Below are 18,093 nucleotides of genomic sequence, written 5' to 3'. Positions count from 1 at the left end.
CAGTCCTCCTGGAAATTTCTGAACACCTCTGGAAATTTGTAGCAACAAGCATCATTACTTCTTTATGAAACAAGGCCCAAAGAGGCAGGTTCTTCCAGTGGACACTGGATTTGTTTAGAACATAACAGCCAAAAGCACAATCTTTTTATTTTGTGCGCATTTTCTGCAAATGAGCTGCAAATGCAAGTATACATTATTTTTCTTACCAATTCATTTTTTTGATAAATTTCTAAAACTTTTAGTTTATAAAATGTCAAAAAAATATTAAAAATGTCCATTACATATTCCTGTCTACAAATGTGTTACATTGTCTGACCAACAGTCCAATATATGAAAATGTTCAGTTAGCTTAAGTATGTATCTCACAGATGAGACTTATTACACAGGCAGAGCAGGGTTTTTTACCTGCTACACAAAGACTCCTCCTTTATAGTGTGTGGTTGCTGCCAGCTTCACTGTGCATAATGCTGTAAGTTATACAGGGTTTAAATTGTAACCTATATTAACTGTTGCTGAATTAATTAATCTGGATCATTTTAATTGATTTATTTTTATGTGAAATGTCAAAACACCCTAAAGGTTTGCCTCTGTCACATTTTCTCTGCTAGAATAAGCTATTTATTTTAGAGCAGTGCAATTCCCATAAGGGCATACACTGCTTTTGTGTTCAGTGTAGCAGCACAAGCGCTTCAGTTGATCGTAATGGACATGCTCTGCTGTGAGCATGCTATAGCGAACATGCCGCACACGTCCGTACCCCATGTATTTTGGCCATTGGAATGATATTAGGGTTGAGATTTTCAAGATATGATAACTAACAAATATCATGGCATCACGGTATATGGTATTACGCGATTATTATTTTTACCATTATCAATTACAGTAACCCTTAAAGGAATGAAACAGAAGGGTTTATTTTGGTTTACGCTTTAATTACGATTATTACAATTTTTTTAATGGCTGTCTTAAAAAGTCTCCCTTTTCAAATTAGATAAAATAAAGGTGAGATTCTCTGTTTGGTTTATTTTTTTCCCTGATACCATAGGTAAGCAAATGTTCACGGTATGATAACCACTCTTTTTCATACTATGGTATACCTTGACACCGGTATTCTGCTGCAACCCAAAGAGATGTAAACTGAAAAAAACAGCAAATCCTTTTATTGGAGATGTTGCTGATTATTTTCTGTTAATCAACTAATCAGTCAACCAGTGGATTGTTTTAGCTGTAAAAATCACTTATAAGATGTAATTTACTGAATTTGTCCTGGAGAATATTTTACACTGGTGCTACAGTGGTGTGTGTAGGCCTGTCTTCATTACTGTAACATGATCACAATGGAAAGTCACTCATTATTCAAACATTAAGCTTAGGCTTTGGCTGAACCCAACAGTGTCTGATGCTCTGATCACTCAGTAGGCTGCACTGGAGCTGCTGTGCTGACCTCTTGTTGCATAACAATGAGAGAGCATACATTTACCAGCTGGGAGTCCTTTACCTGCAGCTGTTGGATATTTGTGGTGGATTTTAACCCCATTAAAGAGGCAGGGAGTTTGGTATTTCCTTGCTGCATTGCTGCCATAAGCACTGCCTTCGACTTAAAGAATGCCTCTCCCCTCTTTCTCTCTCTGCGCTGATGATGACTCACACTCCAACACACCCTGCAGAAATCTCCTTTCATGCACCCGAGAGAGAGAGAGAGAGAGAGAGAGAGAGAGAGAGAGAGAGAGAGAAGAAAGGGGTGTGTTCTTTTATGTGGCTCTAACACACACAATACCTGTTCATGTGTCCTGATCTACCTGCTCTGTATGTCTGTTTACAGAAATACCTGTGCTCATCAGTATTCCCTGCGGTTCCCTACAGGGTGAAAATGCAGCTGGTGTTTTTGCACTGCTAAACCCTCAGTGTATTTTGCATTTATACGGGCAACCGATTCTCCTGTCTGCAACCGAGGCGCTTCAGGAGTGCATTTACATTCATCAGATGCATTTGATACCTTTAAACAGGGAGAAATCACAAAAGGCCCAAGTTTGAGGTCATTATTTTAGCAGAGGGAGCTGAGTGTCAGATCAAAGCATTAGCAAACATAACATCTATAAAGAGTTCGGTGCAAAGGTGCCATTTATAGATTGTCCTCGTGATCCTCTCACCGTAGTCTGCCCTCCAGTGAACAAGCTAACATTGTGTGACATTTGCAGTGATGCTGAAGTCCAGCCTGCACGTGCTGCAGTGCCGTAGGTCCGCTGCCCTGAGGCTTCTGCTTCTCTGGAAATAGAAAAAGAGCAAAGAGACCGAGCGTGATTAATGGCCATGTATGTGCAGCAGAAAACACAACAGGCCTGTCTGCCGCCATTTCCTAACACACAGCCCTACAGGCGGAGAATTGCATAACAGATCTGCTAACTTGCTCAAGCTGATTCTTAATTGCTTTGGTTCATTCATTGTATGCGGTTACGGCTGTGTGGCCCTGCGCGATGCACGCGTGTCAGGTGGGATCACAGTCTCAGTGAGATGTGAGCTGTTTCAGATTTGGAGTGGTTTGCCCTGCAATGGGTCGCTCGCCACTTATTTACCATGCCCCAGAGTTCAGCTCTCAGGACTGTCTTTGGAAGAAATGTTTTATCTCTCCCCTCTCGTGCCAATCCTGATTTGACTGGCACTCTGTTTTTTCTATTAAGAATGTGCTATTTTAAGCGCACTGTGTCAAAACACGGCTGTCTCATCCTGTGTATGTATGTGCTCTCTGAAATAACTTCCCTTCCCCAGAAGGCTTGAGTGGTCTCTTCAGCTACATGTGCTGAAGCCCTGTTTGCCGCGCTTCACACTGCATGCAGACCCATTACGCAACCCTGTGCATCAGCCGTGGGGCCACCGGGCCAGAATGGCAGCCAGCTACCAATAACTCTCCTTCTCATTTTCCCTCTCTCCCCTGTTTTCATCTCTTTCTCTGTCTGTCTGTTTTACCCTGACCCCCTCCACTTTGTTCCTTTCTTAGTTCAAAGTTTTTAAGGTGAAGGAGAATGCATGGTGCACTGATTCGTTTGTATACCAAATTACAGCCGTCTATGTTTTTGGGAGACAGTAAAAGCTGTGGATTGCCGCTGGCATGCAGCGTGGCTCTCTCTTGGTGTACTGGAGTGTGAAGGCAGGTCAGTGGGGGCCAGCGGAAGAAGAGAGGATGATCTGTCCTTTGTTGTCAGTGGGCTTCCTGTGTGCTCTGCCTCATCTTAATGCAAAATAGAGGGTTGTATTTTCAGAAGCATTGGACCTCTGAATGGACATAGTCTGTAATACTCACAGTGCTCCTTAAATTCCTAAAATGCCATCTACTGATAATGATAAAGTGTAACATGAGGATCATTATCATATTCTCGTGAAAAACATAATTTAGTTTAAATCCATTGTTACCCAGGCAGGTTTCATTGTATGTCTGCGTGTGATGATTTTCCTGTTAGCCATGTGAACAGAGGAGATGTTTTTCATGCTTGGCCCCAGTGTCCAGTTCATTTGATTAGTATGAACACTGTGTACCGTACCCAGGTGCAGTACGCCGATCCATGCCTGAGTCCGCTTAAAAAGGTGGTCTCGAGTATCATACGTGTGTACTCTGGTACAGTACATTTCAGGTGTAAACACCAGCTGTACCAAAACATGGAAGTGAGCTGCTATTAAATGTGACTACAAGGAGATTTTAACAGGTTATGAAACAGTCTCAGTTTAATACTGACGCTTCTACCAGACGGCAGCGCAACCTGTCGTTGACAGACCCAGATCCGGCTTTGCCGTTGCTGCCGATCTGCGGTTGGAGCTCTGGCGGGAGGCAAATAGCCAATCATACTTATGAATGGTAGGATTCAGTCGGACCTAAGGTAAAAATCCCACTAACACATTAGTGTATTCTCAGTAGCTCGCTACTTTTGTTCTCTGTGCACATACTCTAAGTACATTTACATGTAAGGCTGGTGTGTTGGTGTAGATTATACTGTGGGAATACTGCAAAAGCAAACACAGTGGTAGAAGGAGTATTTAACTGTTAAAGGAGCAGTAACAGTGTAATTGTACTCCATTACAAGTAAAAGTTCTGCATTCAAAAGAGAAAACAAAGACGTATTAGCATTACGACACTGTATCAAAGGTACGTATTGTGAAGAATTCTTACTTTCAGAATGTTAAATTCTTGTTTCAGTGATGTTAAAATAACATCATTGATATTTTAGCTACAGTTTTAAATGCGTAGCTAAGCTTCACTGCTGGTTAGGGTTTTAGTTTGCAGGAACAAAAACAAAACTAGAATGACCAACTTGCAATCATCTGCCTCTGCTAACCAGACAAGTTGCAGTTACAGTTTACACACATATCTGTTTATCTATTTATATCCATGACAGTTGACAATCCTTCAAATATGAATGTTGCTGCAAAGAAGCTACAAATTCTAAAACACGGATGCTTACTTTAACCACTTACTTTAATGTGGCAGCACAGACGATCTGTACAATCACCACAGTTTCAAGATGGGCACCCAAGATTAGTGTCACCAATTCAGTATCCATCTCTCTCTCTGGTCTCTCCCACTGAGTTATGACATTGAATAATGGCCAGAGACATGTTTTTGCAGAACATCATAACTGTGTGTGTGTGTGTGTGTGTGTGTGTGTGTGTCACAGTGAAGCTGACCCTTGTTCTTTTGATATAGAATGTCATCACTTTACTTATTCTTTTAGACATTTGTGTGACATTTTGAAATAAATAGCATATGAATTCTTGAGTGATGGCTAAATACATTTTTTGTGAGGTCACAGTGACCTTGACCTTTGACCTTTGGACGCCAAATCATAATCAGTTAATTCTTGAGTCAAGGTGGACGTTTGTGCCAAATTTAGAGAAATTCCCTGAAGGCCTTCTTGAGAGTGAGACAGATGCAAGGTCACTGTGACCTTTGATCACCAAAAATTAATCTGTTCATTGTTGATAAAGCAGATGTTTGTGAGACATTTGAACAAATTCCCTCGAGGTGTTCAGAATGTACGTATGGACAGACGGACGGACAACCCGAAAACATGCCTCTAGCTACAGCTATCACCAGTGCGGAGGCATAAAAACTACTACAACTGCTGTACAAGCACCTGTGTGCACTAATGAATACATTGTAGCTTCATAGTTAATGGACAGATATGATATTGGTTTTCATTTTCTCTGTGGGCAAGAAAGCAAGTACTTGTATTCCCCAAGATGTTGAACTTTTCTTGTGAGTTGTAAGAGTTGTAGTTTAGTGAGTGTCGTAAATACTAAACGGTGTTGTGCAATTTTCTGCAGCCTAAGCAACACACATCATAATCACCATGGGATTCGAAGAGAGAAATTACAGGCAAATTATGTTCTGCGAATTAAAAGCACATTATGTTCTATTCAAGTCCTCTCAGTGTGCTGAGAGTATGTCTGCCTTGACATCTCACATTAGGTGAACCTCAGACATCAACATTTAGCCGAGACTCTATTAATGTGGTAAATGAGCCTCAGACAGATATTTGAAGTAGTTCAGAGTTTTAATTGAATGAGCTGGGATATCAGAGAAGTAATGTCGACCCTTTCACGCTCTCTTTCACACACACGCACACACACACACACACACACACACACACACACACTTCTGTCGCTTTATTTTCATAGCAGGAAAAATGCTTTGAAAACATGGAGACATTCTGTATGATAAAACAATCGACAGCAGTGGAGTCTGAGCCAGTTAAGACCGCACAGAAACACTTCTGATTTGGCATTGTTTTCCATGTGGAGAAATGAAGATCTCAGCACAGTTAAGTTCTGCATCAACTTGTACGTAGATGTAACAACCTTTTGCAAAACAGCTTCTCTTTAGTCTCAAATCCAAACTATTGCTTTGCCAGCACAAATGCCATGGTAACTGCTGAGAGCAGTGCGACATTTACTAAAAGGGACAGTTCACCCCAAAATCAAAAACACATATTTTTCTTCTTATCTGTAGAGCTGTTTATCAATCGTGATTGTTTTGGTGTGTGTTGCAGAGTGCTGGAGATATCGTCCGTAGAGATGTCTGCCTTCTCTCTAATATATTGGAACTAGATGGCACTCGGCTTGTGGTGCTTTAAGCGCCAAAAATACATTTGAAAATGTCAGCAGCAATGTCTATTTCCAGACCTGGTTACTCAAGATAATCCACAGACCTTGTTGTGAGCGGTTTCATGTAGGAACTATATTCTTTCTACCAGAACCCCCAAACTGTATCACCATGCAGAAGGAAGCGTGCATCTACTACTAGCCCACGTAGCACCACAGAGCTAGCTAACTTTACAGTTCCGCAGAGGAGGACGCCATTGATGTTCACGTCTTGGGCTGTCACAAACAGAGGTCCATGAGTAGATGCACACTTCCTTCTGCATAGTGATTCAGTTGGTGGGCATAGTTTAGTAGAAAGAATATAGTTGTTACATGAAACTGCTCACAACAAGGTCCTTGGATTATCTTGAGTAACCGGGGTGAACAGTCCTGTCAAGTGTTTTTAGTGGAGGATCATACAAAAAGAGTAGAATATGGCTAATTTTGCAATGCTTGTACGGAACTGTGCTTTGATAGAAGTGACCATCGAACAGTATACATTGTGTTTTTTTGTCACTGTGTTCTAGCAGCTATGCAAAAGGATGATATAATATCTGTCACAACCTGGACATGCGTGTTCTGTTAAGACTTTTAAAACATGTTACTGTATGAGAGCTTATTAAAGTAATTTGTAGTGAGTTCCAGTGAGCATGAAGTGCTTGATTCAGTGCTAATGTTGGCTCTGTTTCCTCCAAACCAACATCACCCAGCCCCTGCTGAGTGGAGGCTGCAGAAATGAATGGCACTACAGTAGTTTTCTTTCTGAGAACCACACACACTTGTACACACACACATGTATATATATATATTTACTGTAACCCTGCTCAGTCAGGTCCATTCTGTCTGGCGGTCTCTAGGTATACGTTGTCACCTTTTGTGGCAGGAAGCATGAAATTATGTTGGCATTCCATACAGATCTAAATCGACTTTAGGGCTGCCACTAACGATTATTTTCATTGTCGACTAATCTGTCGATTATTTCTTCGATTAGTCGACTAATCATTTCATCGAAAAATGTGTTAAAATGTTGAAAAATGTCGGTCTGTCTTGCCCAAACCCCAAAATTACGTCATCTAATGTCTTGTTTCGTAATCACGCCGAAGGGTTTTAGTTCACTGTCACGGGAGAATGTGTAAAGCTGCCAATATCTGAACTTAAGAAGCTGCAATAAGAGTATTTTGGGATACTTTTATAGTACTTTACTATGAAAAATGACTCAAACCAATTAGTCAACTACTAAAATAGTCACCGATTATTTTAATAGTCGACTAATCGTAGCAGCCCTAATCGACTTGGATGTATTTTTTTTTACTTCTGCTGTTTGTTGAATGCAGAAAGGAATCATAACCTCTGTAATTAACCTCACTGCTTACAAAAATTCAGTGGAGTGCAATGAATTAGATCCTGGAAAACAGAGAAGCCTGTTGTGACTGTTATTGCGGCAGTAAGACATTAGTCTAGCCTCTCACTGTCTCCTGTCCTCCGGTCTGTTTTGGAACCTTCAGAATTTTTCCAAAGCAAAAAGCTAAATTGGAGTTGGTTTTTGTCCTGCTGAATACTTAAATTGGAGTCCATAGTGATAGAAATGGAGAGTCCAATGATTGACAGGTTGGAGTGTTGTTTTTGTGCTGTTTATCCTCTCCTCTGTGTGCAGGAATCAAAGTCCTGACAGCCCTGTCTGATCCCTGGATGAGGACCAGCGAGCATATTGACAATCAAGCCTTGTGCAGCAGCAGCCATCTACTCCAAGCTGTTGTTTATATGCTAATGCTGGACTCTGTCACTCCTGACTCACTTTCTGTTATGCTGTTATTCGTGCACAGCTTCGTATTAATCTTAACTCCTATTCAATTTGACAAAAATGTCACCTGTCATGATATTTCGTCTGGAGCATCTGTGAGATCACGATACCTACTAAATTTAGTTTACCAGCAAAGGCTTGCTGATTACAGAATTCTGGCTTCTGGGGAGCCACAGGCTGAAACAAAATTAGTTTGAGATTTGCAGTCCTCATTTACCCTGGAGTTACAGGGCTCTCTGCTGTAAAAATAAGTAATTTGTTTTCAATTGAGCCTCAGCAGGGATGCCTCCTCATTTATTCTGAGCTACTATGTGTGTGTGACCATAGTGTGTGTGAGTGCATGTGGAAATTTGTGTGTAGATTTTCTGATATACTCCTTGAAATACTTGAAAAACTATAAAGGGTAGCCTACTTTTGATACTCACATCATTTTTATCCATGTTAGGATTTTGGTTTTATGAATGGCAGTGTGGGTCTATTAGTCGGTCCGTTCACTGCTTTAGTCCAGACTGAAATATCTGAACTATTTGATGGATTGCCATGAAATTTTGTTCAGACATTCATGGTTCTCAGACGATAAATTGTAATGCCGTTGGCAGTCCTCTGGCTTTTTCTCTAGGAAAAGGGCCACCATGATGTTGAACTTTATGGTTTTGAGTGAACTGTCTAAACAGTTAATGAATGGATTACAGTGACATTTGCTACAGACATGTATGTTCCCTCAAGATGAATTAAAACAACTAAAGTCAGAGTTTCAATTTGTCACATACTTTGTTTTATGATCACATACCTGCAAAACTAATTACATTCATAGTAGGGGTGGAAAACACCAGAGATACCTGATACAGTATTATGATACTTTGGTCACTATACAATATTGTTGTGATTTCACATGTTATATAACAAGCAGGAGTATTGCAATAACAAAAATATTGTGATATATATATTGTGATTTATTACCTTTTTTCAACTGCAAATGAAGGAGAAACTTTGTCTTTTTTGTCTTTATCTGTTTTTATCTAATAAGCGCTTACTTTCAGTTTTGCTGGCAAGCGTGTTTACAAACTACTCAACAATCAATTCAAAATTAACAATTAAACATTAAACCTGAAAATCATCAGCATGTTGGCATTGTCATTGTTAGCATGTGGCTAACATTAGCATTAAGGACAGCCTCACAGAGCCAGTAGCATGGCTGTAGACTTTAAGTCTTTAGTGGTTCTCACCCTTTGTTTGTGTCGAAGATCCCTAAGTTGATACAAATTAGTTCATGGACCCCCATTTCATGAGATTTTGCTTCATGGACCTGCATCTAAAAATATTTTGGCTGTTAGAGATGATTAATAACAAATACATTTGAGCAGATAACTGTGGAGGAGGTGAAACTGATGATCAGAATAGTCACTCTTGCGACTCTTACTCACATTGGAGTCACTTCTATAGTGAATTAAATAGTGAAAATAAACTATTCCCCATATTCTGGAGGACCACCTGGAACTCCCTCAAGGACCACTGGTGGTCCCCAGACCCCTGGATGAGAACCACTGGTTTAGACAATACAAATACGCTGTATGTATAAATTTATTACATTGTTCAGTTAATTGATAATTATCTGAAATGACCTTGATGTCACAATTAAAACACTTGCACAACAGGGGCTCACACAGACACACTCTCACACACACTCTCTCACACACATGCACAAATGTAAGCTTGTTTCTGTCTCATCTATTTGTTGCCTAGTCTTTTTTATTTACCTCTTTGCGTGTTTTGTTTCCCAAAGTCTTCCCTACAGATTGTATTGCAAACATTGGGATAATAATAGAACTGAATCGAATTTGTCTGTTTCCATTGCTGGCATTATTTGGTTTTTCTGTCCGACCACTTGTATGATTTGGCACTTGAATGCTGCAGGCAGCAAGGCCTCGCTCAGGTAATGACCAGTAATTGAGTGCCCTGTAAATTGGCAGTAATGGTAAGAGAGTGTCCCCCAGATGGGAGGCAAAGGCGTCTGTTTCTGCTGCGATTGTGCCAGACTCCTGTGGGGTGAGAGCCTCACTCTTTATCTCCTCCTGGGCACCACCTGTCTCCCATTACTGGACACAGGATCTCTTCACCCATACCCTAATGTGAAAACTCCTCACATCAGAGTCTGTCTGGTTTTGCCAAGGCCAAAAGCCAAGTCTGACACCTCATAATAATCAATTCACAGACAGGCAGCCTTTCTAACTCGCACGTGTACAAGCAGATGATCCTCCACAGCAGACCTCTCCATTTTCCTCTTTTTTTCTGGCATTAAAAACCCATTAATGGACACTTCTGTGGGGCCAGGCTGACAGCAGCTATTGGCAGGAATTGAGGATTGGATGTAGGGAAGGATGTTTAAGCCTGGTGCTAAGGTTCAGGTTAGAAAAAAACAATGATCTGCTTACTCTACACCTGAATTAATTGGAAACAGTCCAGTGTCAAAACAGGCATGAAAGCTCCTGACTGTTTACAGCAGTTTTGCACAAACTCTATTTTGCCAACATTAAGTTTGTTCCCCTTTGACAAAGGATGTAAAAGTTAAGGTGTACTCATTATATTGGTTTTGCAATCTGGAGAGCAAACTAATTGGTCACCAGCTGTTGAAATGTAGTTAATGAATGGAAAGGCGATGGAGAGCTGTTCCCTGCATCCAGTACAGCTCCTCCCTGCAGGATGGAGCAGCATATGTCTGTGGCGCTGGCTGAGGATCAAAGCGGGAGACAGGCCACCTCAGCTGGTGACAGCCCCTTCGCCTACAGTATAACAGCCTGAGCTCTCAGTGTGCGGGGCAGGAAGATGGCTAAATTAGCAGCAGCTATTGTAAAATTAGTGTTTTTCAAGAGTTTATCATTACATTTTGTTGAATTGAGCATCTAACTGAGGCAGAGAAAGGGGGATGCACCGTCAGAGCTTGTGCTGGTGAGTGCAGACTGTATATCAAAGTCTGCTGCACTAATGCAATGAATCACAAAATCACAACAGCATCAACACAGAGGTGTTATTGCTGTCTGATACAGAGCACAGACGTTAATCCAGTGGGTGGAAAAGGGAGTCCCTGTGCTCCTGTGACTCCTCAATCATTCTATAAATTACAGGTGTAGATGAAATTAATGGACATAATTGTCACAGCTGAAAACAGTCCTATTTCTTCCGAACGCTGCACCAGTTTGGATCTGAAGGATCACTGTATATACCTCATAATTATCCATCTTAGTCTACCTTGGCATTTCATAGGTCAGTGATTTTGCATTACCAGAGACATCAGGATAACACTGGATCAGAACAAATAGGACAGCATGTAATATTTTGTGTTATAATCAGCTTATCTGGTTGGGGCCCAAGTGTGCAGACAAACAGGCAGCCTGGTTCGTTGTGAATTAATTTGATCATGGCAGGTTTGCGAGATTCTCTTTCTCCGTTGGCTTCTGACTGAGAGGGGCGCAGATGTGAGAGCACAACTCCCCATAGACAGGGAGTGAGTGATTTTGGCAAAGTAGACAGCACGAAGGGAAAGATGGCTGCTCCTTTTACTTATTTTTCACAGAGAATTTTTTACCAAGACGTGGTTGTCTCTGATACGTCTGGTTGAGCTTGTAATCTGTCTGATTGTATCAAAACTGTCCAGTAATGTGTGCTAAATGCTGTGGACCTTTTATAGTGGAATAATCTATACTGCATATCTAGTTAGACTGCAGGAAATCTGACTTTAAATACCTGCAAGGCAACATTACAAAATCACCACAGTCCAGATACATGGTGAAATCTGCTTTGTGGCTGTTTGTGTTTCATTTTTGTGTGCCATTTACCAATTGAAAAATGACTGCAAAATATAACTCAAACATAATGTTGAGCAATGTTCTATAGAAAGCTTTTAACATTGGATCTCTGTCTCTTATTTATTCACATATATAAAATTTAAATATACTATATAGTGGTTGCTATGTCTGGCAATAGTGTGCAAGACAAATTCAAGGGCGGGGCCATCTGCGTTCTTTACTGTGTTTTTCAAATGGTAACTCCCACTCAGCTGTTATCAAAAAGCAGTTACGTAGGTTAAAGCGCTGATCAGTGCTGGTCGGCATGCTCCCACTTTGAAGAAGCAGACGGGTAGTGAGACACAGAAGTTAAACAATACAGTCTACTGCTGTGGATGCCATGTTAGTTTTGCTCTGAAAGTCACACAATAACGCAACCTAACTACAGATGAAAGGTAGCAAGAACTAGTGACTCTTTGTTTTGCAAAGTAAAATTAGTTTGTGTCAAAGGAGTCTGGTGTGTGTGGACGGGAGCAGCAGCAAAATGTATTGTAGCCTCCTAAAAAAAGACCACCTAAATAAATCTACACCAGTTTATTAAGAGTATGCTATTTTAAGATTATTTTACCACTTTACATTGTCATCACACAGCCCTTTCTGACGGGGAACTTAAGCTGTTATCTATGCTCCCTTTGATGCCACCAGACTCCATTGACACAGCACAGAAGAGCTGCTGGTCTATGGCCAACTCCATCATTTAGTTTGTTTGTTGTTGTGTGACTTGCAAAACCGAACTAATGTGGTGTTCACAGCAGTACAGGGGTTTATGTAGCAATGATATTGTGCAGAAACCTTCATCAGGTCCCATGGAAAAAAGTATTTTGAAGGCTCTGGAAAAGTAGCTTTTGCGTCTTAAAAATAAATACTTTGAACAGGATTTGAATTTTAGCATTTAAATACTTCTAGAACACGACTGGAAATATACAGACTGATGTAAATTTAAAAAAGAAAAACCTATAAGCACACTCACAGATACTAGCATACAGTATTTATTTCATAGACCTTTTTACTGACAGCAGATCAAATTATTTATCAGCATTACAGGCAATAGAAGGACAGTTGTTATCAGGTGTACATTTACAGAAGAGCCTTGATGCCGAAGATAAACATTTTAAGTAATTTTATCATTTGAATCACCCAGTGACATTGTGTTAATGCAAATGCATTCTCTATGCCTGTTTTTTGTGGCCAACAGGCTGCTAAAGAGAATAAACAGAGGCCTCAACTGTAGCTAATGTGTTAGCTGTGCCCCACAAGTGCCTTGATTTCCTGTGTGTACACTTGCATCGTATTAGTGGGTCTTGATTCATGGTTCATTTGTTCTCCTGTGTTTGCTCCTCTGCTCAGTTTCCAATGTTGACACTGCCTCCTGAGGGTTGAACTCTCTGTCTGTACCGCTCAGAGAACGGTCCATCATCTTAGTGGCTCATCTACCTGCACGGCTACTGGCCACTGTAATGAGACTGAGCCAGCCATGAAACCCTGATCTCAGTGTTGTGTGTACACACACCAGGCCGTCTCAGTACCTTAACTCCTCCAACCACGTGCTGCTACATCTCTTGTAATGACTTTCAGCATTTTGTAGTGATTTATTCAAGTCATACTGTCATCTTTTGACAGTAAAATATTACAGTAAATATTTGGCTTTTAGTTGATGTTGATGTGACAGTCTGTACCAACATTGAAAACCCTCATGTGAGTGCAAGCACACAAGTGTAGTAATCCATGGATACTACCTACTGTTTTTTTGTGAAAAAAAGAGCTTGGATATTATTTTGGCTACCCTGGCATTCATTTCTGTAAAATACTTGCTGGGTTGTTTATATTTTGAAACATCAGTCCCAACAGGATCCCTCAGTGCTTATTGTGAATCTGGCCAAGAGTGATTGATTTTGCAGAGACTGTTCAAAAATAAATTGGGATGCAATTTGCAGCTTTTTTGTTGTTGTTGTTGTTGTTGTTGTCAGAAAGAAATTGCAAGGGAAAAAAGGTATGTTTTTAGTAGCACTTGTTTGAGAGTGATGCCCATCCTGGGAGTGAGCTCTGTCTGAGAGGCACTGTGGGTTCAGCATTGGTTTTATTTATTTTTTTGTTTTTTCAGAAATAGATTATACAATAATAGTTGAAATGCAATCATTCTTTTTTCATAGCTTGCAATTTTTATTTTTTATTTTGCAAAACAATCAATGTACACCGATCCCGTGCACCTTCAGTCCTAACCCATCCTCCCTCCCCACCCGAGGGATGAAAAACAATTCAATACATCAATAATGTGGCTTCATGAAAAGAAAATATATAGAGAAATACCCAATAAGATAACAAACAAACACATTAATCCTCAGCAGGGCTGGCTGTCGTTTAAAAATTACAATACTAGTACCAATACCAGTACTCTTGAAGTGATACCAATATCAATAGAGCTGCAATACTCAACTGGTGGCCTGTAGGCCAAATCTGGCCTGTGATTTTCTAATTTATAATGAAAATAAGTTGATTCACAATGGGGGGATTTTTGTTTATTTTAAATGTAAATAGGGTGCCAGGGTGCATTATAAACATCAAGCTAGAGATTGTTTATCATAAAAAGTGCCAGGGGAGGGTCTCCTAGACCCCAGACAGAGGTGTGGGCTAAACCCTGAATGTCCTCAAGTCCAAGAAACTCCCCTGTGTACACCTGGCCTGTGCGGGGCTTTTGCAACTGGTCCCTGGCTACCTTTAATTTTGAAAAACTGTCCGGGCAAAACAAGTTCAGTATCTGTATCTGTATTTCATTTGATTCCTGTAATGTGAATGCTGTGGCGTGTAGTATGGCTATACTTCCAAACGTCATGGTGGCATCTCAGCATGCTGAACTGCCAACTCCGTCAAATACACCGTGCTCGACTTTACCACACCGCAGACTGTATGAGTTGTAGCTGCTGCTGCTGTGGGAGTGTGAGCTCCGCACAGGGGACAGTGGGAAGAGTTGTCCTGGCTGTACACACTCAGTGATAGGGCTAACTGTTATCATCACATGGCTAACTTTACCTAAATGTTATGGATGGGTTCAGTAGCAGTGTCGAGCTGTTTCTATGTCAGTGGGTTTGCTGGGACTGTTTAACAGCTCGGTGTTGGAAGTTAGCTGCTGGTGCTGTTTCATGAGCTAACCTGGCAGACGTTGAACTGACGGCAGCAACAGAAAGTTTGTTGATCTCGTGAGGAGTCAGGATGGCCTGAGATCCCAACCCTGGCTCAAAGGGAATCAAATTCTGTTAACATTTGACCAGAAATGTTTCCATTCTACTCGGTGCTGGGTTATTTCTGTTGATACCTTAAAGATATTGAGTAGCAATACCCAGCAAAATCCACAGTACAGATGAGGACTTTTGAGAACATAAAAACATACAGTCTACCTTACAGTTCTTGTGATTCAAGTGCCTTCCCCTTACTCCTGTGCACTTATAAAATCAGTATTAATGCAGTTATTCTTCTGTATTAACCAGTTTTTGCAGGAATGTTTAGGGGATTGAAAAACCTGCACGCTCTTGCAAATATTTAGGTGACTGGTTGAATTAGCACAAATTCCTCCCTTGATCAAACATTCTTGGAGAGACAAATATAGATGCTTGGATGCCCTCCTGGCATTTTTTGTTCCTGGTTTTAGAGTATTCAGCTTGTGTGTGTATCCATGTAATTAAGGTGTGAACCTCTGAAACTATATTGCACTGTTATCAAGCCCTGTGTGCCGCGATCTCTAATGAAAATGACAAACACATGATTAACAACTAACCACCTCATCTTTGTGTTTGGACAGTCAATCCCCAAAGTTTACAGTCCACGTAGATAGAATAACCTCCTACCTACACAAACATCTGACACACTCCACCTAGCACTGTGTACTGTGTGGTTGATGTTTAGGAGAGATGAGTTTTCTCTAGACAACAGTCACAATAAAAGCTTGCAGAGGTGATCCGTGTTTACGAGAAGTGTCTTTTATTACAAGGCGTTTACTGTGCTGCCATGAGAGACGAAGGTTACCATGTGAACCGAATGACAGTCTGCAGAAGCTCGGCCAGCCAATCCAGCTGGGGATGAGTAAGCCTCCGTGTCTGAGTGGGCAACAGCAGTGGGCTTCCAGCATTTGCTCGGTTGCAGCAGTAATCATCAGATGTTCCGTGTGGACCTTTAGTCAGCAAAATGTTTTCAGCTGCCAAAATACACGGAAATAAAACCTGTTTATTCTCCGATCATATGGTAGTTTCTCTATATAACAGTGCATTTTTTAATCTGGCATTGTCATAAGGAAATGAGTCGATATCACAGGACTGCACAGCATCCTCCTTTATCTCTGTAGGAGTCTGTTGTGGCTGCATGAGTCATTGTTTAGTTTCCATTAAGGTAAAAGTCTCATCTGACATCTTTTGTATTCATGCAGTGGGATTATCAGATTTACAGTCCTGTCTCTGGAGCCTCTCACACACACTGAGCCTGCTCTTTCAAATTAGCCTCGTACTCCAACAACCTTAGATTTCTTATAGATCCAAGTTTATCCTTTTTGTTCTGCTCCTGTCACTCTCCTTTCATCACTCCTTTTATTAGAGAGGCCTGTGATAGTAGCAGAATAGTTCCTCTTTCTGTTGTTTTTCCTTTTCTTTGATTCATTCTCTTCTTTCCTGCTGTGCCAACAGTATTTCCCTTTCTTCTCTCCTCATCCGCCCTTTGTGCTCTTCAGTAGTAGCACGTTAAACTCATAAGACATCAACAGGCAGGTAGCGTAGCGTTCATGGCTCGGAGAGGTCAGACCCCGGTGATAGTGGCAGCTTCATTTCTGATTCTGCAGCACGCCAATGCTTGTGGTGGGGAGATAGAGTGTGAAAGAAAAAAAAAGAGATGGAGGGGAAGTGGAATCCAGACTAGGCTACTCCTTTTTGCCACTGCTGCATGATGTTTAATATGCCTGATAGAGGACGCCTCGCTGAGGTCTTATACCCGGGACAAAATGCTGCAGAGCTGAGGAGCTTAGACGGTAAATCCTGCCTCCATCCCATTTTTCATTTTGCCCATTCTCCCTTCTTTTTCATTTGCATTCATATCTAGGCCTCGCTGCTTTTACGTATCTCTCTGATGATCATTCTTTCATTCACTATCACTCTTTTTCCTCTCACCTCACTCTTTACCCTTTCCTCTCTGCTCTTTTGGTCTATGTGTGTGTGTGTGTGTGTGGAGGAATGTACTTGTTGACCTCTGGGAGTCACACTTGTTTTTCCTGTAAATTTGTGATTCAGCAGTCAGTCTGCATGTTGCCGTGCATACACACACATGCACACATGCAAACATACACACAGATACACACTTGCAGGAGGCAGGCAAGTACAGTATTAGTGGAGAGCAAGCATCTGTGCCTGCGCACACAGACTTAAGCTGTAGAGGTTATGTAACTTACTCTGCCATTTCAAATGATTCAAAGTGCTTGCTGTGCTGCGTTCGATTCCTGTGTGTCTGGGCCAGCAGCATGCGCAATATAGTCATATACTACATGATGCTAAGTGGGACTGGTGCTTGGGTGTTAAGTAATAGAGGGGAATCCTCTCTTAAAGAGCCTGAGCCATAGGTAGTCTTTCCTCCAGCCTTCTTAATGGCCTTTCCTCTGGCTCCAGCTCGGCGGGAGAAAAGAAACTAACACATAATAACAAGAAAAAAGTGTCCCAGGACAACATACATATATATATATATATATATATATATATCTCTTGGGGAGCAGTGCTGACATTTTTGAGAGGCAACAAATTGTGCCTCAGTTAGAGGTGATGTACTGTTTGTTTCTGAGCGTAACTACTCCCAGTAAAAAGTCAAGAGCTTTTTCTTTAGGGTGGCCATCAGTTTTATTATAACGCAGCCCAGCTGAGTTGTAGCACACTGTGTCACTGTGTGCCTGCATATTTCCTAAAGGATTAGCATTCAGTATCATAATTAGATGTGAAGTTAACCTAAAAGATTTTGCAAAAAGAACAGAGGCAGCTTTAAAACTGATCCTGGAGGAAGTCTCACTCCTGTGCATGTCTGTCTGTATTTGATATCTCCATCAGATATCTGCTGTTCGGATAGAATCGACCCCTGGTAGAAAACGTTAACAGTTTTTTTGCCCAGCCATAGGCAGGATTATTACCCATCATTACGCATCATGCATATTCAACACAACAAGGGATGAAAGACAGAAAGAGAGAGAGGGAGAAGGAGAGGGAGAGAGTAATGAGGTTACCCCTGCTCGCCAGAGATTATACACAGAGCTTTCCCAACTACAAAAGATCAGAAGACCGAACACTGAGAATAGGATGGGAAAAG

The 18,093-nt window shown here is 41.1% G+C and overlaps 1 protein-coding gene across 11 annotated transcripts in view; it reads left to right on the top strand.

Moving 5' to 3' along the window:
* Nucleotides 1–18,093, top strand: part of rimbp2b (RIMS binding protein 2b) — a 107,507-nt gene that overhangs the window by 33,579 nt on the left and 55,835 nt on the right. The gene's annotated exons all lie outside the window — the stretch shown is intronic.

This window comes from Epinephelus lanceolatus, chromosome 9, assembly GCF_041903045.1.
Source record: "Epinephelus lanceolatus isolate andai-2023 chromosome 9, ASM4190304v1, whole genome shotgun sequence".
Classification (NCBI taxonomy): Eukaryota; Metazoa; Chordata; class Actinopteri; order Perciformes; family Serranidae; genus Epinephelus; species Epinephelus lanceolatus.
This window is presented reverse-complemented; position numbering and strand designations above follow the sequence as displayed.